The sequence below is a fragment of the Manihot esculenta genome, chromosome 13, assembly GCF_001659605.2.
Source record: "Manihot esculenta cultivar AM560-2 chromosome 13, M.esculenta_v8, whole genome shotgun sequence".
Lineage (NCBI taxonomy): Eukaryota > Viridiplantae > Streptophyta > Magnoliopsida > Malpighiales > Euphorbiaceae > Manihot > Manihot esculenta.
In genome coordinates, this window is record NC_035173.2 from 1,334,392 (window position 1) to 1,357,166 (window position 22,775).

Below are 22,775 nucleotides of genomic sequence, written 5' to 3' on the forward strand. Positions count from 1 at the left end.
TCGCCATGTGCGAATTGCGTGAACAATGGCAAACATTTCTTTAAGAAATTGGAGATGTCCATTCCAATGGAATTTCATAGTTAAGTTTTTCCAGTTGCAATTCACATCCCCCAATTGTTGGAGCCACTGGATTCCTAGTACCATATCCAAACCCATTATAGGTAAAGAATATAATGTAATAGTAAAGGGTATACCTTGAACCAGGAGATTCACATCCTCAAACTTTCCACTGCATTGTAAGTGTCCCCCATTGGCGACTTTCACCTTATTTGGCTTAACCGCCGTTGCCGGTAATCGGAGGGATTCTGCCATCTTTCCATTGATGAAGTTGTGAGTTGAGCCACTATCAATGAGGACAATCATCTCTGTGGATCCGATTTTGACCCGAACTCTCATGGTTTGTGAGTTAGACCACCCGGTAAGAGCATGGAGGGATATTTCTGGCTCATCTTCATCCTCATCCTCAGTGCCGCCATCTAACAAAAGCAATTGAGGTTTGGCACACCTATGCCCAGGAGTGAATTTTGCATCACAGTTGAAACAAAGCCCAGCAGCCCTGCGTTTTTGCATCTCTTCCCATGAAAGGCGTTTTACCGGAGTTGCAGTCTTTTCCTTTGTTGGCGATAGCGAGTTGGGTGGGGTAAATGTTCGAATGGCTTTCTTCTGCCTCTGGAGTTGTTCATCCCGCATTCGAGCATAATTAATGGCTTCCTTGAGCGTCTTGGGTTTGAACATTCTAATTCCATCTGATATCTCTGTTTTAAGGCCGCCCATAAAGGTTCCCACTAGGGCTTTCTGAGTCCACCCCTTCACTTTGTTCCCCAGCCGTTCAAATTCCCGTTGATAGTCTCGTAGAGGGCCCGTTTGTCGAATTTTGGAAAGAGACTCATCAAAGTCTTCGCATTCGATTGGTCCAAAACGGGACCATAGTTCTTCGACAAATGTGTCCCAAGATACTTCCTTGCCTTCTTCTTCGTATGAACGCTTGAGCCATCTCCACCATTGATTTGCTTCACCCTGGAGGTGGTAAGAAGCCAAATACACCTTTTCAGAGGTATCTGTTTTTTGGTAATCGAAGAACTGCTCCACTCTAGTCATCCACTCAGTTGGGTCATCGCCTGAAAAATTAGGGAATTCAATCTTTGCGAGTTTGGAAGCAAAAATAGGCTTTCCTCCCTCTCTTGAATCCTCTCGGCCAGATCGATCTTGACTTCGATCTCCGACGTTGCTGGATCCGGCTGTGTTAGAGAAAGACATCTCAGAGAACTTTGAAATAGCTGCCTCAATCTGTTGTAACTTACTATTAATTCCATGATCCATTTGGCTAACAGAACCTTGTAGCTGTCCAACTGCAGCTTCGAGATGTTCAATACGTTCTTTGTTGGTTGCCATAAGAAAAGAGAAAAGAAAGGAAATAGAGAAGGTTAGTAAGCTCTGATACCACTGATAGGTCCCAGTCAAAGCTTGTAAAAGAAAAGAATTAAATTGAGAATAATTTGAGTAATTTTCCTTCCCATAGCTGCTATACAAGCTTTCTTAAATAACAGTAGGACTTTAACAACTCAGTCCTATACACAGGCCACTAACAGAGATTATTCCCTAAAAAATAGCTAAAAATATGCAAGTCAGTTAAGATATCAACTATGACTTGTTCATATAAAGATTTATTTAAAAAAATAGAAAAAACCAGCAAAAATATTCAGCAGCAATAGTCAACTCAAAACAAAATAATTAATCCAAATACTTCCTATTTGGAACAACCACTCGATTAGTCCTTCGAGGCTTATCAGAGAGGGCAGTTTCCCTTGAGATTCCAGCTTGCTCACTAATGTAGCAAGTTGTCTCATTTGATTCTCCAAATTTTGTATGCTTGATTTCGTTTTCTATTGAAAAACAGGAGTGCTATCAGCAAGGGATTGAACAAGGTCTTCTAGAGACATACCTGATTTTGCAGCTTGATAGTTTGCTCTTGGCTGAAAGTTCTGGTGTCTATTTCCATAGCTAAGGTTTGGATGATCTCTCTATTTCGGATTGTGAGTGTTTGAAAACAGGTCATGCTTTCTTTGTTCTCTATTGAATCCTCTAATGTTATAAACTTATTGCATATCTTCCTGAAGGGTAGGACACATATCTGTCGGATAGTCGGCTTGTTTGCAAATACCACAAGTTCGTACATTATTTTCTGCAGCCAACTGTTGGACTGCAATGGTAAGTTGTGAAATTTTAGAATCTAAATATGCAATACTTACCTCATTCGTATTTCTAGGAATGTCCTCATCTCGACCATACTGTCTAGAGTTGGCAGCTAATTTGGAAATTAAAGTTTTACCATCTTCAGGTTCCATTTTCGCTATGACTCCTCCACTAGCAGCATCTATTATTCTTTGTTCTAATGGCAAAAGTTTTTCTTAAAAGTGAAGGTTAAGCTGTTTTGGAGTGATTTCATGTTTTGAACAACTTGCAATTAATTTCTTATATCGTTCTCAATATTCATATAGAGTTTCATTTTTTTCTTTGTTTGATTCCTCTTATTTCCTTTCTTACAGATGATACTTTGGTTGCTGGAAAAAAACTTTCTAAGAATAAGTCTCTAATGTGCGCCCAAGTGGTGATTGAATCTGAAGGCAAATAGTAGAGCCAATCTTTAGGGGATTCAATCAAAGTAAAAGGAAAAACTACCAACCTTATTTGCTCGTCAGTTATACCTGGACTCATATTTGAACAAACCACATAAAACTCTTTTAGATGACGATGGAGTCTTCATTCTCCAAACTTTGGAATTTTGGTAACACGTGAATCATACCTGTTCGCCATTCCAAGGGTGCATTCAAAGATGCAAAGGGGTTGTTCCTGCGGCCATTGTGTCCCTTCGATTAGTGTCAATTGGAGGTTTGGTTGGTGTTGAAGACGAGGTGTCTTTGGTGAGCAGAGGAAATCGGGCAGATGGTTGAGACTCCCGAATTGGTCCGTTTTTGCAACTTGATTGCTTTTCTCAACCTTTTTGCAGTCTTCTCGATTTCTGGATCAAACTGAATTCTACTATTTTCAGATCTGGTCATAAAAATAAAAACAAACTGTTTAAGGTCCCCAGCAATGGCGCCAAAATTTGACGGGTGTCGAATCCATTCATTAAGACTTATCTCCCTTTCTTGGATTTAATATGAATTTGTATATAGAGTAAGAGAGTATCGATCCCACAGAGACCTTAACTCTGTTTAATTTAGATGACTAGTTGAATAAGAAGTATAGTTTAAAATAAAAAGAGAGAAGGAAATTTTTGTTTGAAAAAAATGATTTTGCCTTGGGTAAGCCAAAAAAAAAAAAAAAGAAAAACAAACAATGCAATTGAGATGGTGAAACAAATAACTAAATTAAATTCAGTTGAAGATTATCAAATTGAGGGGTTTGGCAGTTGATCATTGATTACAAAAATAATTCATTTTATTATCTATTATTTGGTTATAATGGTCAAACACGCGAATCCCACCAATTCTTCCTTATGATTAAATTAATCTTGCTTCGTGCGTAAATTAATTTCTAGTTAACTAACAACTTTAACATGCGTATAGATTTAATTAGTTAACTGCTTTAAGAGAGAAGAACCCAAATTTAATCAATAATAATATGCAAATTATTTAAATCAAATCTATTAATTTCTTAATATAAACGAATATGTTAATTGCTACTTGTTATTAACTCAATTAAACAATTACGGATTTAATTGGATTAATTAACAATATATTGTCTTTCCAAGAGATTTAATGTGCCCCTTGAATTCCTAAGAGGATAACAATGGATGTGGTATTTCTCGAAAACAGAAATTAATAGAAAATATAAATAAGATGAGAATTTAAGCACATAATCTCATAACTTGAATAAAACCTCAATTTGGATTAACTTTCAACTGAAAAGAATTGTTTAGCCTTTAAGAGCCATAATAAAATTGCAAAAACTAAAGAAAAGAGAGAAGAAGGGAGGGGGGCGGTGACTGAATATGGAGAGAAGAAGAGGAAGAGAGAATATGGTTTCAAGTTAATTCTTGGATAGTTTTTATATAGGCTTTTCCCTAATAAAAAGATAAAAATTATGAATTTAAAATAAATTCTACTACTCTTATCTTATTCTTATTCTAATCTGATTGTGTTTGCTCCAATTTGAATTGATTTTATCCTTGTATAGCTGGAAAAATTGGGCTGAGGTGACATTTTTTTGAAATCTGGAGCTATTCATCGCCTTGGGCTACAGACTTGCCCAAGGCTGTAACTCCCTTATTCGAAAATCTTTCAATTCAGCCTCTTTTCGTACATTTTCTTAACTTCTGCTCAAAAATCAATCTGTTCAAAATCAAATTTAAAGTAAAAATTAATTATTTATATCAAAATTATAGCAAATTCATAGAATTTAATAAAACAAAAGTGGTGAGTTTTACGATTCATTACTTGAGCTTTGATTGTCTATGGCCTTGCTTGCGAGTGAAAAGGTCGGCGATGTGTGTTCTGGTGCTGCTCTTGTGCAACGCGCTCGTTCTCTCTCCATCTTTCTCCATTATTTCTGTTATGTAAATTCATACCAATTTGTTAACCATATATCTTCTCTTCCATTTAGGCCTTATAGAAACTTCCGATTACTTGGTTCTGTCACGTTTAATTAGGATATACAAAAAGGAAACAACTTGAAATCTCAAAAGTCGTTGTCAGTTCTCACGCTATATATATATTTTAATGCCATTGCTATTATTTGTCACCAGCCACCACAATTATTCAGCTATTTCTAATAGTTAATTGAACCATAAATATAATAGTCAAATTTTTTGTTTTTATCAATTCAACTCATCAACTGTAAGAAGTCAATGTTAATAAAGCCAATTAGAAGATAGTCCGGTTATCTTTCTGCAAGAACTGTAGGGTTTAGAGAGATTTCATGTTTGAGCCTCCGTTCCCTCTGTTCTAAGACCATCTAATTTTATAGTGAGAATCCTACCGTGTAGTTCACCTGTTATTATCTAGTCTATTAGACTTCTGTTGAATTAAAAAAAAAAAAAGTTAATAATGATTTTATTTTGCATCTCAAAAAGGAAGTGGAAGAGTTATCACCCTAATTATCACTAAGTTACTAGTTTGTTGATAATTTAATAAATTATACTCAAGTTCTACTGATATGACCTTTAATAGCAGCTTTATACTATTATCATTACTACTTTAATTAATCATCTATATATTGTTTTGTTGTACAATTTTAGATTTGTACAGATTTATTGTTAAAATATGAAAAAGCCTATTAGAGAATGTTTTATAATTAATATTTAAGAAATTATAAAATATATGTCTATAACACATTAATTGGTTCAGATTTAAGCTAGACTTTTCAATTTCAAGGCGACAAGGTCTTCAATATCAATGTCAGCCTTGAAAAAGACCAAAAAGAGACAACAATGGTATATATATAAATATATATATTATTTTATTCTACTTTTATAAAAGAATTTGTACAAGTAGCTTGAGTCCATGTGCAATTTGAATCTCACTTCTGTTTACTAGCATTTACGAAATTAGAAAATGTGTTTTGCCGTCACTTAAAAGCTATATGAAAAGAAAAAGCTATATCAATTTTGTTGGTTTTTTGGGAGGAGAGGAAGATAAGGGAGTCAATTACGGATTTTATTAATGAAGGGATATTTATACATTTAAAATGTAACTAAAAAATAAAAGCAAATCATAAATAAAATTTTAACTTAAAATCTTCTAAAATTTAAAACCATAATTTTAGATTTGCAATTTACTAAATCAATTATTCAATGCTCTTTTTTGACTTGGGAACGGTAAATTGAGAATTATTATATTTTGCAACAGGCCTCCTCCAACTCTTGAATGTTATAGAAAGATAATATTTGTTATATTTCACAATAGAAATTACAACCTATTTATATATGAGAGCAGAGATCAATTGGGATATTGACCTCTCTTAGGGGGAGGTCCTTCAGGGCTGTAACGACTTTCTTAAGTTAAGCCTAGTGGACCAAATTTGCCTTCTCCAACTGACTTCTATAAAGAAGAAATATGACGTCGAAAAGTGCATGTTTATGCCTGACCTATGGGATTACCGGGATGCTGGTATTCTTTTATGGTATTCTTTCTTTTTATGTTTTCCTTTCATTGTTTCGAGCTCTAATTGGATTGTTATTTTCTTTTTAGCTTTTGGCATATTAATGGGCATCATCAAATTTTTCAAGAATTTCACCTTGTACCGAGAGAGCATGAAGGCGACTCTGACTGCTTTCAAGGCCAACAAATTATAGCTAATGTGACTCAAGAGATTTTCCAAGGCGGACCCTACATCTGTAGCTTGTCGCTTTGCCCCTGCCCCTTCCCTGGCTTTGGTGCCTGTGACAGGAGGCTCCCGCTCTGTAGCATCTAGGACGTCGATTCCGCTAAAGCGCTGGCTCCTGCTCCCAAGAAAACTCCTAAGGAGTCGGCTCCTCACGCTCAGCGAGTCGGCTGAGAGCAGCTCGGAAGAGGGCACTGGGACTACTCCTTTAGACATTCCACCTATTCAGGCTGTGGAAGCTGTCATGATCGAAGACGGGGTTGCCAAGCGTGCCTAGATTTTAGAATCTGCTACTGATGGCGGGGCTGCTAAGCACACCCGGTCCTCGGAACCTGCCAGGACAACCCTTTCTCTCCCTGTTGATAAAGGGAAAAAGGCAGTGTAGTACCTGTCATCTACCCTAGACAATGAGTTATTGAACGCCGCTGTGACTGTTGAGTCCATGCTGGCCTCTGCGGCCAGGATGCTATATGAGAGGATATTCAGGGATTCCGGATGCTTTTGATCCCTGCTTCCTGGCCCTCGTCAGCCATCTGGCCTGCTCCACCACTACAACAAATATAGTATTTCGAGACGATTTAAAAATGTCACTCATTGAAGCTACACATCCCAAAATGTAATCAACGATGAAAATAAAACGTCATTACGAATGTCGCTAATATTTTTTTATAACATTTTCTTACAAATCGTCCTTAAATATTTATTTTTGTTGTTACAAAAATAAATGTTGCCACGAAAATAAATGTATCAAGTAATCATATTGAATATTTTATTAGCGACAATTTGATAGTCCCCAAATATACATTTTTGCATACAATAATAAAATCGTCTGAAACTATTTCTTTTGTAACAAAATTATATGTCTCTTTTATCATAGCATCTGATTGGAGAATCTATTAAAACTATTCCCCAAATATACATTTTTACAGTATGTTTATTTTGCGACAAATTATTATGTTTCAATTAATCGGCTTTTGTAGATGATAATGTAATTATCTTTAGAGATATTTATATTGCCATAAAATTATGTCTCAAATAATTATATAATTAAATCTATCTAATTTTTTTGGAGACAATTTATAACACTAAATAAATTTTTCCTAACTAATTTTAAAAAAGTATCTCTAAATGCTATATTTTTAACAAAAATTTATTGTAATTTGATTAATACTTTCTTTCTTGACTATAAATATGCACATTCGTAAATAAACAATATTTTATATAAATCAAGAGTGAAATCAATAATTTCATTTGAATTAACTAAAAAGAAGTTCGTAGTAATCGTAAAAGTAAATATCTAAATTAAAATATAATTAACAATCAAATATCTAGTATCTAGATCAATATTAATAAAAAATCAAATATTTAGATAATAAGATCATTTTTAATAACAATAGTAACTCGCAAAAAAAAGCATTTCCAGAATTCTTCAGATCCAATAGGCAGAAAAGTAAATGCGATTATATAGGGCTGCCTCTTGATATCTGCACTTATAAAGTTGAAGTCACCATCCTTTTATCTTTGTCCTATACAATCATTTGAAAGATCAACCTCCAACCACAATAAAATCAAATAATTTAGTCTAAATGAACACAATTGAATTTAGGTCAACTAGAAAAGCACAAATCATAGTAGAAAACAAAGTAAATGAAAAGAGAGTAAATGAAAAGAGGATGACAACTTTCTTGATTAATGATGAGAATGAGTACAGAAACATAGCATAGATAATTTAATATTATAGGGCTATAAAGATTTTCAAGGATATTATTAGAAGAATTACTTCACCTACAAAAAAGGATAGATACGTTTTCTGTCACAATTTTTCAGCATGAGAGAATATTTAAATGGTTCACTTTCTTAGATTATTTTTTTATTGTATTTTGTTTGACAGGATGTTTTTCCCCTGTACTTTGGTTTTAATAATGAGAAATCATGATTCATGGGACATCAACTGCATAACAACGGCGAACAACACAGCCTGCCTCTTTTTTAAAAGCTAGAATTCCCCTCACATGAGTAATAACGTCACAAAATAGTCTGTTCATTGTCCATGAAAGTGATGCAAAACTGAAAACATCAGCAACAGCAGCATGTTACTGGCACAAGCAGCAGCCAGTTGCTGCTGTTGGTGCCACAAGCATCAGCACCACGCTGCTGCTTGTGCCGGCAGCTGGTTGCATTGGCACAAGCAGCAGCAGCTGGTTGCTGCTTGTGACACTAACAGCAGCAGCTGGTTGCTGCTTGTGACACTAACAGCAGCAGCTGGTTGCTGCTTGTGGCAACTCAGCAGCAGCAGCTGCATGTTTGTTGCTGGCTGCTTTTGACCAAGCAACAGCAACAAGCTGCTGCTGCTGTTAGGTTGCAACAGCAGCAACCAGCTGCTACTGTTGGTTACTTTTTCAATATCTCCTTTAAATATTCAATTTAGATCTAGTGCAAATAACTATATAAATATTCATAAATCCTTTTAAATGCTTAGAAAGACAAATTCTCCAATATCAAGTTAATGCTTTTAAATAATTTTCTAGTGTTTTTTAGAAATGCTTTAACAAAAATGAAATCTCATCCTTATCATGCTTTTTGCTATGACAATTTTTTGATCAATTATATAATAAAACTGGTCCAACCATTATCCGTTTTTGTCCATTATAAGTTCAAGGTGCACCAGGAACTGAGAGTAGTTCCTGGTGCAAACCAGGAACTTTGAGCAGTTCCTATTATGCACCAGGAACTGCTACGAGTTCCTGGTGTGCACAGGAACGCATCTGAGTTCTTGGTTTGCACCAGGAACATATCTGAGTTCCTGGTGCGTACCAGGAATAGTAATCATGGATGAGTAAAATCAAGGCAACAAATCAAATGCCCATGCCGGTATGATGCAACAGATAAAAAGAAATTAATTTGTTCATTTGAAATACACAAAGGGGAAAAAGTAGTGCAAAATCAAAGATTGAAACCTAAATTCATCAAACAACCAACAGATAATGATTTGTAACCATCATCTAATTCCAATTACTCACAACAAATAAAAAAGAAAAAAATAGAGAGATCAAACCTTGGGCAATCAAGTGAAGGAAGAAGATAACGTCGGTGGAAGAGGATGACATCGGTGAAGAGGAAGATGAAGTCGGCTGTAACTTGGTACTCTTAGGAACAAGATGAAGTCAGTGTTTCGGCAGAGTTTGGTAGGAGAAGGAAAAACTTGAATCGTATGATGACGGCTGAATTTTAGCATAAATTTAGCCTAATTTATTAAAATTTTAATTTTATTTTAATTATTTCAATTAAAATTAATTAAAATTTTAATTTAGAATATCGTAATTTAAGCCAATGATAATAAAAATTAATAAAATTTTAAATTATTAAATTTTTAATTTAAAATACTGAACTTTAGGTCATTTTTAATTTAAAATATTAAAGTTTATGCTAATTTTAATTAAATTATTAAAATTTAAAGATATTAAATTGTTAAAATTTTAATTTATCACATTCTTAAAATTTGAAGATATTAAATTATTAAAATTTTAATTTATCAGATTCTTAAATTTTTAATATATTAAAAACATTAATTTCAATTTTAAAAGATTATATTTTACACCAATTTTAATTAAATATTAAAATTTTAAGCTATTAAAATATTAATATAATTAAAATCATGGTATTGAATCCATCCAACTCTGATTAACTGATAAATTATTTGAAATCAATTATTATTATTTAAATAATATATGAATTCAATTTATAAATTTTAATTAATAATATATATATCTGAATTGTACATATGTAGTATCCAAATTATATAAAAAATAATCCATCTCTTACCATTCCTAATGATGGTTGAGGAACAGTACCCTCGATGGATCTGTTATCAATTTATTATATTAATAAAATAAATATAATTTTATTAATTTATTATACAATATATATAATAATTATAAAAAATTAGCTATAATATTTTCATACATGTATATAATTTTTATGATATGATAATTAATACTACAAGTTTCTAAAAAAATTGACAACTATTTTAATCATTATTTATAATATCATAATTTATTTATTATGTTTTGCACTCTGGACTTCAGGGACAATTCTGTAAATAATAATATTGTAAACGACCTAATCAGTTCTGCTGCCTTCTCCTGCGGTTTCTGTAACTCATTTCAATAGCTAATTGTATTAATAAAATTTAAGTTTTTATGTTATTTTCTATTTGTTCGCTTTCATTTTTCTGGTCTATTTAAATTTTATTTGTATTTTCATGCTTAAACTGTTTTTATGTATGTTGCCTGCGAGCTGTGCTGGACTAGTTATTCATTTGATGTTTTACTTGTAAAGCGTCTAACTTATTGTGTTTTGTACTTTGTTTATCGAATGCCTTAGTGTTTTATGTCTTCTGTTTTCCTAGAGCCTTTAGCTGGCCGGGGTTTTGTTTGTTATTGTCTTTGATTTTTATACAGTTCTTTGCCTTGATTCTCAGTATCCCAAAATTGTACTTTCTACTCCCTCATATTTTGATATTCGCGAGATGATTTTTAAGGTGAGTATCGAGCCTTAATTTTATTTTGATTTGGATCGAGCTCTCTTTTGAGGTCGGTGCTATGCCTTGATTTTAACTTCCTTCGAGCTTTAGGAGTGCCAACCTCTGTTTTTCGAGAATGTGATTATACCTTAATTTTATTTTCCCTTAGATTTTAGGGGTGCCAGTGAACAATAGTCGTCATGAATAGTACCCGACGTGACAGTATCAAAAACGCCTCCACCCAACACTCAAATGGCAAACGAACCACAAATCGGACAAGGGGGCTGCAAGGCGATTTCGGTGTCCTCCCTAGGTGGAGGTTGAAAGATAAATATTATCCTAGATGGGTAACACAAAAGAACAGGAGCCCTAAGTCTCCAAAAATTTAAAACTTGATTGGAGAGAAAAAAAATTAAATCTCTACGGGAATGACTCTGATACCATGTAATAAGATAAGGAGTGCCTATGGCCCATATGAGGGGCACATTACCCCTTTCCACAACCGATGTGGGATTCAACACACCCCCTCAGGCCCAGAATTTTTACTGGTGTGTGACACATTTATGGGAGGCCCAACATCGGATGGGGAGGCTCTGATACCATGTTAAATTTGGACCAGACTTAACTCACCCCAAAAACTAGCTCAAGGGGGAGGAGTGCCTATGGCCCATATAAGGGGCACATTACCCCTTTTCACAACTGATGTGGGATTCAACAGACATAATAGGACAAGGACCCCAAACATCTGAATGTACTAACTCAAGGGGGACGAAGCCCGTTTATTGACTCAAGACACTGTAAGTAAACGATAATATTTGGCAAATTGACAAGACTCACAATCTAAAACAGACAAAGAATGAAACTATGGATATAACTTCTTCAAAGCCGAGAGAGAAGGATGCCCCAAACGACAATTAACATCAAAAGGTGTTAAACGCGTGAAACATGCAAGTGATCTAGGTAATTGTTGATCCAAGACATAAAGACCCTCTAACTCACGCCCTCTACCAATAATCTGCTTCGTCGAAAGATTCTGAAAAACACAGTGATTAGGAAAGAATGAGACACAATAATTCAATGCACGAGTGAGTTTACTAACGGAAAGCAAATTAAACGCAAACTTAGGGAGATAACACAGAGGATAAAGAAAGAGAAGGGGTTAAGTTGACAATAACCAGAACCCATGACAGAAGATTTAGTGCCATCAGCAAAAGTAACATAAAAAGACGATGCATGAGACTCAAAATTGGACAAAAGGGTATAATTACCTGACATATGATCGGTAGCACCAGAATCAATAACCCATTTGGAGGATGAAGACACAAGACATTCAGTAGAGTTACCTGACTTGGCAATTGTAGTGACAGAGGAGTTAGAGGATTTCAGAGATGCCTAGTATTGGATGAATTGTGCATACTCATCTGCAGATATCAAAATTCCCTGATCTGAAGAGGCTTCAACTGTCATATGCGCCATTTGTGTGCAATGATTCTTATTATGTAGTTTCTGACATGTCTTCTAGTATGTCCAGGTTCACAGCAATAATAACAAATAATTCCTCCCGAGTCAGAAGTAGGACCTATTTCCTTAGAACGCTGAGATCCTTTACCACCATTAAAACCTTCCCTTTATCCATTTCTGTTATTCTGTTTACCACTGTCATTGCGACTAACAAGGGTACTAGTGGGGTGTGAAAGAATTGGAGACTCTGTATGCAACACCCTAGTGAACACATCATGTAATAATGATATTTCAGAGTCAAAAAGAATCTGAGATTTAGCTGTCTCAAACTCTGGAGAGAGACCTGCAAGAAAGCTCATAACAGCCATTTACTCTCGTTGAGCTTGTTGAGTTTTCACATTTGTACTAAAAGGTATCAATACATTAAGTTCTTCGTAAACTCTTTTAAAATCTATAAAATAGGATATCAAAGTTTTATCATTTTTCTTAGCTCGGTAAAACGCCTTTCATACATCATAAATACGGAAAATATTCCCTTTGCCAGAATATTGAAATTCCAAATACTCCATTAACTCTTTAATAAATTTACAGTAATTAATAAGACTAATCACCTCATTATGAATAGAATTTTGGATCTGCAAGAACAATCGAGCATCATCCCTCATCCAATTTCTACGAGTTTCATCAGTTGGAGGATCCTTGGTAAAATGATCATCCATTTCAATACTTCGTAAATAAATACGGATAGTTTTACTCCAATCCAAAAAATTAGATCCATTCAATGTGTTCTGTGATTTTAGTCATCACATGAATCACATCAGTTATGGTGGTTTTAACTTCAGCCATAAGGACAACCAACCCAAAACAATAAAAATAAACACAGAATCAGAAGTGAACAGTACCCGGTGAACAGTTCCGAATATGAACAGTACTAAAAGCACCTCCACCCAACACCCGAACGACAAACAAACCACAGATTTGACAAGGGACGGTGCGGCGACTCCGGCGATGGTGACCGGAGCAGCATTGCGCCTTCATGCGTCAGCCCGTGGAACTGCGACAGGTTGCCGTCGCGGCGCGTGAGGCCAACTCGCCAGCCGAACGCCCGTCGGCTCTTCAAGGAAGCTTCGCCGGCGCTCCGGCATCCTTCCTAGAGGGGCAATGAGATCCAAATGTTACTCTATATGGGTAACCCAAATGAACCTAGTCCTAAGTCTCCAAAAAAAATTTTAAATCTAGGCTCTAATACCATGTAGAAAGACAATATTTGTTATTTATTACTATAGAGATTACAACCTATTTATACATGAGAGACTGTATCTAAACAGTAAGGAAAATCAAGCCTATGATCATACATTTCCTAAGATTAAGCAATTGACACATCTATCAATATTTACTTCCTATATTAACATATTTACTTCCTATAACCTATAACAGATACCTTGTGAAACTGAGGGCATAGCTTCTTCAAAACCAGTGATGAAGGGTGTCCCAACCGACAATGTGCTTCAAACGGAGACACGACACTGGAGCAGGCAACAGACTGAGGTACCCATGCATCCAAAATGTAGAGACCCTCAGATATATGTCCTTTACTTATAAGCTGCTTTGTCATAATATCCTGAATGAGAAAATGATCAGGAAAAAAGGAAACACAACAATTTAGGTCTTTGATAAGTGTACTCACAGAAATTAAATTAAAGGCAAGATTAGGCAAACTTAGCACAGATGATAGGGTAATAAAAGGAGTAGGTTTAACAGTCCCAGAACCCTCAACATTATAGGTTGACCCATCAGCTATAATAATAGGAGAAGCGGCTTTATGAGATCGAAAGTTAGTAAAAATTATAAGGATTACCTATCATGTGATCCATGGCACCAAAATCAATGACCCATTTATATGAAGAGGAAATAAGACACATTTTATCTGTCTCAGTCGCTACTGTAGACATTGAAATAATTTTAATAATATGAGTCTTATTGTCAGAAACTATTTCAATCAAAATCCTATACTCCTATTGATAAGCGGTTGTCGAAGCCGTAAAAAATAAACCTATTTTCAATCAACAAAATAATTTGTAGATAGTGGCAATAGGGTCAAACCACAGGGATTTGACACTACGAATTTTCCTAATAATGACTTGGACAAATAAATAACAAAAGTAAATAAAAGAGGGGGGTTTGTTTTGAAGAATTACAACTGAGTAAAAGAAAGCAGTAATTAAATAAATGAGTAAATCAATGGGGGAAAGATTCTAGTTGAAGTATGGATCTATTTCAGCTTGTTTAGAATTGATCATTGATCTTTTTGATACTCCTATTTATTTCAATTAATTAGTTTAGGATGTGGAAGATGCTTCTCACAATCCAAATTTCTCCTTAGTTTTAGTATGATTAGGAAACGTTCGCTAATCAAACACTAGTTAACAAGTTGCCAAGGAACGTCCTTGGGGTTTGTTTTTACTTTTCAAACTGTTAACTGCCTTGAGACTTAGAGAAACCTAATTCTAACCTTGCCAACCGCGTGGTCAAGTTTAGATTATGCAACCGATTATACTTGAGTTTAAATAACCTAAGCAATTACGGACCTAAATCATTCAAATAATATATTGCTCAAACAATTAAAAGCAATAGGCCTTAATTGATTCTAAAAGCAAAGCAATAATAATAGAAAGATCAAGTTGCATAAATATTGAAAATAAATAAGAGTTTAATAATGGAGTTTTAAATCTCCCAATTCATTACAAATCTGAAATTTTCCAACTTCAACTAGAAAAGAAGGGGTTTAGCCACTCATGGTGGACAAAAACACAAAAAGATAGAAGAAAGGAAGATGGAGAGGCTGCCGCAGACTTGCTGCTGTAATTCTGCAGTGGTTCCGATGGTGGAGAGATGATGCTTGCTGGTTTTAGAGCTGTCCCTTTTATAGGTGAAGAGTCCTAGTTCGATTGGGGCTTGGAATTCCAATTTTGACTTGGTCTTTTGTAGTCTTTGATTCCTCTTTTGACTTTGTATTTAATTGTGAATGAAATTCCTGGGGTGAAAGACCTTCTCGTGGCTCTTGGAACTGACTTTGTAGTGTTTGAAGTAGAATTGGACTTCATTACTTTTGAATTTTGATTTTCTGCTCTTCTTTCCCGCGCTACTGGTCTCTCTGGCGTTAGTTTGATTTGGGCAGTGATTTGCCCAAATCGCTTGCCAATCGCTTTCTGTGAGTCAGTCCCAGTCTTTTGTTTCAGCTTCCTGTGAGTGATTTGGCCAAATTACTTTGACCCAATCACTTTTTCATCTTTTTCTGCACTTTTTCTCCAACTTTCCATTTTCTTCCTTTTCTGCAAAAACATGATTGATGATCTGAGATCCAGTAAATAGGGTTTTACAAGGGTTATGTAAAACTGGAAAAGCTTAGACCTAGAGGAGAGTATTTCTCCTTTTATATGTCTCCTTTTGTCCGCTAGTGACATGTAATAGAACGTATATCATTGGGCCACCTGTCCCTGCTATGTTGATACGGACGTACTAGGGAATCAGATCTCTGCCCCATGCGTAACGGCCCTTGATTCTTTCCTTCCGGGTTCCGAGCTGGGCCGGAAGATAATGTTAAGACTAGGCCCAGAGGGAATCTGTCCATTGGGCTAGAAGAGCTGGGCCGGCTTGTTTGAAGAAACTGATTGGAGCCCGGTCTTTGAGTTGAGTGGACTGGACCCGGTTCTTGGAGCAGGCTTAGAAGCCTTCAGATCATGGGCCGCCCTAATGAGCCTGGCCTTAGACCGGAGCAAAGAAACCCAGCGGTCATTAATTGCCCCTTTACCTTCTCTTCAGTTATTGCCTCAACTGAGGAGGGGGTAAATCCCAATAATCATTATGACCGCGCCTGTTTATGTACTGCTTCCCTCATAACGCCCTTTCATCTTTTTGTCATTTTGACTTTCGAATCCCCTCTGTCTTTTTCCACTTCTGGCTTTCCTCTGTTCTTCATGCACACTACCATCTCCACTTTCCCTGCTTTTATTTTCAAGGTACGTTTCCCTTCCTTTTCCCTAGCACCGCTGGCCTAGAGTCTAGCATCATCCCTCCCAGCATAAAAACCTCATTCCTAGGGTATATCTTGATATTACCCTTATTGCCACCTCCAGGACCCTCATCGGAATGAAAGGATCTTTCTTCCCGATCCGCATACTTCTGGTATAATCTATCTTCAGAAAGATGTGAGCTTAGTCGTCTCTGTTAAACGGAAAGAGTATGGTTTACCTTTTCCCTTAACTTCTTTCTTCCACGGGGTTTTCTAGTTATTTCGAGATTGCTTCTCGAACGCTGACCCCTAATTTCGTTCTCTCCACGTCTTCTTTCGAATCTGTCTATCTGAGCGGAGGTTTTACATCCACAGGGTGTCTGTTTGATATCCCCCCTTTTTTTTTTTTTTTTTGCTGGTCAAGGCGAGCCAAAAATTTTATTACTTTGTCTCTCATGGAGGTCTGCTATAATCTTGCTTTTGTGATTTTGATTGAGAGTCGTTCTGACTTGCCCCGATTTTGGATTTTTTGCAGCTTCTAAGATGAAGATGGATCAGGTTAAGCCCCCTACAATTCTCACGCTGCCCAGGGAGAGCCTGAACATTGCCTCGGACGCCCTCCTAGGAGGACAATCGGCGGGGGGGTTTACTCAACAAGTGGCCGAAGCCATATCGTTCATGTCGCCCAGTCGGCCTCCTCCTCCTGTTCCTGCCCGAGCTCCGAAGCCGAGCTTTCGAGGTGCCGAATCTTCAAGGCTGCCAAGTACCGACAGGTCGGTCGCAGCCGCTCTAGCTGTTCAAGCTCTCAGGTCCCCTCGGACTTCAAGGCCGAGCGAGGACTCCGGGTTGACGGGAGCGAAGCCTGCCCCGCCTTTTGGCGATGCTTCTGAAGAGAGGCTTGAGGCCTTCCTAGCTGAGATGGGGGCCCTTGCAAGCAGGGCTGAGATCGCCTTTGTGAGGAATGTCCATGGGGTCCTTTCCGAGGTCGGCCCGACTGCCGAGGATAGGGAACTCAGCTTTGTAGATGATGGGGGTGTAGCGGAGAAGGTCGGGGGCAAGTGTCCTATTCCCACCGAAGTGCTCGTCCTGGTTCGCGTTCCAAAGAAGTCTTGGGCTTCTAGAAGACCGGCTCCTGCCTTTCTTCTTCTCGGGAAGAAGGAGAAGGTTCCCGTGGTGCCCCTGACGTCTGCTCCTGACTCAAACTCATGGAATAACATGGTTTCTGAGATTTATTGTGGAATACAAGATGCAGTTCACACATGTAACATAAAACGGCTCATGGCGGGCTTGTGTCAGGATTTTGATATAGGGCGTATAGAGATTCGCTGCACTCAATCGAGCTTCCGTTGATGCTTTCCAACATGTGTTTCGTGATATTCAAAGTTTAGCTTACAAATATGCAAGCGAGGACAATGCATTAATGACTATGTTTAAATCAGGAAGCAAGGGTAATCTGCTAAAATTAGTCCAACATAGTATGTGTGTAGGTTTGCAACATTCACTTGTTTCATTGCTCTTCAGAACGCCTCGTCAATTTTCCCGTGGAATGTTTTGTTCATTCAGTAACCAGTCGACAAGGCTGATCTTCTTGGGATTTTAACTTGAAGCCTTATGTTTTTCATGCGTGATATACACACAGCATATGATGGAACGGTGAGAGATGCTCATGGGTATCAACTTGTTCAGTTCTCCTATAATATCGAGACAGAGTTCAGCTGGAATGTACGGAGAGTCTAAAGGAGTGTAGGGAGTCTGCCGAGCTAAAAAAAGGGGGGATCCAACAGACTCGTGAAGCTCATCTTCCGAACTGTAAGGATTCTCCTGCATTGAAAGCTAAGATAATAGTGTAGGTGATAGTGATGTAGATGTAGATGATAATGTACCTAGGCATGTAAGTCCTTTGAGGACGATTTTTCCTTCAGTAGCGTGGATGATTGGACTGTAACTCTTCTTTTTCTTTGAATGAAATTTCATTTTCATTTACTTTGCTTGTTTTTCTCTTTTTGCCTTCAAGCTCATCGGAACTAAAATTCTATTAATTGACCGAACTTTTAGCTTATAAACTTATCTATTTTGCTAAGGCATTTTTATCTGTAAGTTCTTTCCGAGCTGGACTAGCCGTACCCTTGAGCTCTGTTTTTAACTGTAAGCTGAACTCTCGACCTTTGAAGGTGATGCGCAGGGCTGGCCTTTTTTCTTTTAGTTCTGATTTGCTGGGTTGAAGATGTGGTCTCATCTGTTCACGCCACTGGATTTCTCCTCGGGTTGCCCCTTTACCTCTTCGGCATTTATTACATGAGTGGTGAGGGGGTAAACCTTCAGACTTTTATTTGTAAGTGCGCAGCTTCACTTTAGACGCGTTTGCCTTTCTTTCTGGTTATGAGCTCGGATATCTGGTCACTCCGGAAGTGACCCTTTGTCAGTTGATGCGGTCTGGGCTGTATGCTCCACTGGAGTGGGGAGTTGAGCTTCATAACCTTCAAGAACCAAATCGTTCAAAGTGAGGAAGTAATTCGAATAACAAGAAGATCTTTTGAGGAATTTCAATCATTTCAACAAGTGACAAATGGCAAAAGTTGTCCACATGGCTAAGCTAAGGAACAATGGTCATACTTCCGCTTGATTTGCAAAAATAAACTTTGATTGCGTAAATCTACTCTAGTTTGAACTCAAGGAACCTCACTTATGGCCAGAGATTAGCATGGCTTTCTTGGGGCTAAAGTTTTCACGAGATTTATATTGTGGACCTCTTAATGATTGTGTTAGATTTCGATGGTAGCAATATTGAATTGGATTTGTTAGAATGAATGTGTTTTAAAAGAGGCATGTACAAAGTTGTATTATAGAGAATTTAATGAAAGCTCCTAATGAATGATCATGATAAATATGTTTTATTACAAGTTCAAGTGTATGTTTACGAGACGGTAAGTACATAGATTATATGTCAAGCTTGCTATAGGTCTTAGCAACCTTAACAGGCTTTTGGCGACCCTTGATCACCTAGGTAGAGTCCCAAATTGTGGTTATTACATCGACTCTTCCAAATTTGCATCACCAAAAAAGTAATAAGATGAGAGCCTTGATTGTGATGACTCAAAGTAGCACAAATTTCTTGCCTACGCTCTACCAAAAAAGAATCCTTCAACGTGGTATATTTGTAGTTGAACTAGAAATCATGCCAAATTTTTCAATACTTTGACGCTTTTAAGAGGTGTTTGAGAGGTTCTCACCGCTCGTAGAAGATGCAGGTTGTAGAACCTTGTGGAATTCTCTTGTGCAAGATGCTTGTGGAATTCTCTTGTGCAAGATATCACCATAGAGCAATTTCCTTGTTAGTATTTTCATAAGAAGATTGAAACTTGTCTATAAAGATATTGTCCAAATGCTCTCCAAAGCAATTTCCTATCATAGTTTCAAATTGCGATTGCGGTCGCATTCACGATCGCGGTCAGTAACGAAACTTAATGTCTTGATGCCTTTTAGTGCAAATATAAAAATTCAACAAGTTCAACAAAAGCAAATGGCTGTTATGAGCTTCCTTGCAGGTCTTCCTCCAGAGTTTAAGACAGCTAAATCTCATATTCTTTCTAACTTTGAGATATCATCGTTACATGATATTTTTACTAGGGTTTTCCATAGAGAATCTTCCTCTCCAATTCCTTCACCCACCACTAGTGCCTTGTTTGTCGCAATGACAGTGGCAAAAGAATAACAAAGGTGGGAATAGGGGAGGTTTTAATGGTGATGGAGGATCTCAGCATCCTGGGGAAGCAGTTCCTACTTCTGACTCTAGTGGAATCATTTGTTATGAAGATTTTTGGGAAAATGTTGAGTATTCTTGTATTTCACTCTTGATTTGTACAATATGTCTACATGGCTATTTATACACAAAGAATCATATCTAAACAGGAAGCAAATAATCAAATAATAATTACAGAGATAATTAAGGATCCTAATCAAATCAAATCAAATCTCTAGAATCAATTAGGATTAGCAAATAAGTCAACACTCCCCCTCAAGTTGGTGCAAAGATGTCACACATGCCCAACTTGCAAATCAGATTATGATAGATCTTGTTGTTAAGCCCTTTAGTAAACACATCCGCAAGTTGCTCAGTAGAAGTCACATGAACTAGGCTCAAGACACCGTCTGTTAATTTTTCTTTAATGAAGTGCCGATCAATTTCAATGTGCTTCGTTCGGTCATGTTGGACTGGGTTTTGTGCTATACTTATAGCAGCTTTATTGTCACAATACAAGGTTATCTTGTCTCTCTCGGACAATCTCAACTCTTCCAATAACTTCTGCAATCATAAGAGTTCACACACTCCTTGGGCCATTGCTCTGTATTCTGCTTCCGCACTTGACCGAGCAACAACACTTTGTTTTTTACTCCTCCAAGTGACAAGGTTTCCCCCCACAACTGTGCAGTAGCCAGATGTGGATCTCCTGTCATCGAGAGATCCTGCCCAATCTGCATCTGTAAAAGTTTCAATTCGGAGATGACCATGTTTGGAATAAAGAAGCCCTTTCCCTGGCGCAGACTTTAGGTATCTCAAGATGCGAAGTACAGCTTGCATATGAGTCTCGCGAGGGTCATGCATGAATTGGCTGACTAAGCTAACAGCATAGGCTATATCCGGTCGAGTGTGTGAGGGATAAATCAACCTTCCTACCAATCTCTGATATCTTCTAACATCCACGGACTCACCAGTTCCTGCTTTCAGCTTGTGATTACTTTCGATGGGAGATTCTGCTGGTTTACACCCCATCATACCAGTTTCTCCCAAAAGATCCAGAATGTACTTTCTTTGAGAGATGAAAATTCCTTTTTCTGATCTAGCCACCTCGATACCTAGAAAATATTGCAGTTTTCTCAGATCTTTGATTTCAAATTCCTGAGCTAACAACCTCTTTAGTTGAGCCATTTCCTCTTTGTCATCACCTGTCACCACTATATCATCAACATACACAATAAGAAGGGTGATCTTACCCTTATGATGTTTGATAAACAGAGTGTGATCAGCATTGCTTTGTTGGTAACCGAAGGACATCATGGCTCTGCTAAACCTGTCAAACCAAGCTCTGGGAGATTGTTTTAGCCCATACAAAGCCTTTTTTAACTTGCACACCTTTCCTTGTGTCTTCTCATCAGCGAACCCAGGAGAAATTTCCATGAATACTTCTTCCTCTAAATCTCCATGGAGGAAAGCATTCTTCACATCAAACTGTTGCAAGTCCCAGTCCAAGTTGGCCGCGCAAGATAACAGAACTCTGATTGAATTCATTTTTGCAACTGGGGCAAATGTCTCTTGATAATCCACTCCATAGGTTTGGGTGAAACCTTTAGCAATCAATCTGGCCTTAAATCGTTCAATTGTACCATCAGCTTTGTGTTTCACTGTGAACACCCACTTACAGCCAACGAGTTTCTTTCCAGGTGGAAGAGTGACGAGCTCCCAGGTCTCATTTTTAGCCAATGCTTTCATCTCTTCAATCATTGCTTCCTTCCATTTAGGTTCTGCAAGAGCTTTCTTCCAATCCTGTGGAATAGACACAGAGGAAATAGACAAGGCAAAGGCTCTATAGGAAGGAGACAAGGATTCATAAGAAACAAAGTTAGAAATAGGATGTTTAGTACAAGATCTGACCCCTTTTCTTTGTGCAATCGGTTTATCTAAATCATTGAAGCATTCAAGAGTTGTGGATAACTCACCAGAAGAAGATTCTTGACTCTGAGTAGACTGCATAATGGCCTCTTCTGCCTTGTCTCTCCTTGAATACCTTCTCAAATCTGGCTTGTCCAAACGACCAATTCTTCCTCCCTGATTGGACATCTCCCCCTGTCGATTAGAACTCAAACTCTCTAGTTGAACCATATTATCCGGAATCACACAATTTTGGATCACCTCTTCTTGCTCATTATTCTCCCCCTGAAGAGGTGAGTGGGTGGTATTGAAGTAGGGTTCAGTTTCTCGAAAGGTAACATCCATACTGACTAAGTATTTTCTAGAGGGAGGGTGATAACACCTATATCCCTTCTGTGTCGGAGAATACCCAACAAACACACATTTAAGGGCCTTGGGGTCCAATTTCCCTGCCGTTCTAGTATGGACAAAACAAACACACCCAAATATTTTTGGTGGAACAACGTATGAATTCTTCCCTTGTAGAACTGCCAAAGGACTCATAAAGTCAAGGGTCTTGAGAGGCATTCTATTTATAAGGTAAGCAGATACAAGAACTGCATTTCCCCAATATGCTTTGGGTAGATTCATGGTGAACATAAGAGATCGAGCTACCTCCAATAGATGTCTATTTTTTCTCTCAGCAACGCCATTTTGAGCACTAGTATAAGGACAACTAGTCTGGTGTACTATCCCATTACTCTCCAAATAGGCAGAAAAGCTACTATCCATGTATTCTCTTCCATTGTCAGTTCTCAAAATTTTCACCT

General features: G+C 37.3%; 1 protein-coding gene and 2 long non-coding RNA genes across 11 annotated transcripts in view; 1 reads left to right on the forward strand and 2 right to left on the reverse strand.

Moving 5' to 3' along the window:
* The window catches only part of LOC110629667 (MADS-box protein FLOWERING LOCUS C-like), a 55,567-nt gene that overhangs the window by 9,390 nt on the left and 23,402 nt on the right, over positions 1–22,775 (forward strand). The window lies entirely within an intron of this gene.
* LOC110629668 lies at positions 7,558–9,661 on the reverse strand. 2 transcript variants are annotated; one of them, XR_002490263.2, is made up of 2 exons: positions 9,380–9,661; positions 7,558–7,850 (listed from the first exon to the last, which is right to left on the reverse strand). It is a non-coding gene; the product is annotated as an uncharacterized LOC110629668 (long non-coding RNA). The 2 variants fall into 2 exon arrangements; XR_002490264.2 differs by having other exon boundaries at positions 7,558–7,875.
* Positions 11,541–22,775, reverse strand: part of LOC110629669 — a 35,253-nt gene continuing 24,018 nt past the window's right edge. Inside the window, exons 3-4 of the long non-coding RNA XR_002490265.2 lie at positions 13,749–13,928; positions 11,541–13,457 (exon numbers count right to left, since the gene is read on the reverse strand). This is a non-coding gene — a long non-coding RNA (uncharacterized LOC110629669). The remainder of the gene's footprint in view (positions 13,458–13,748; positions 13,929–22,775) is intronic.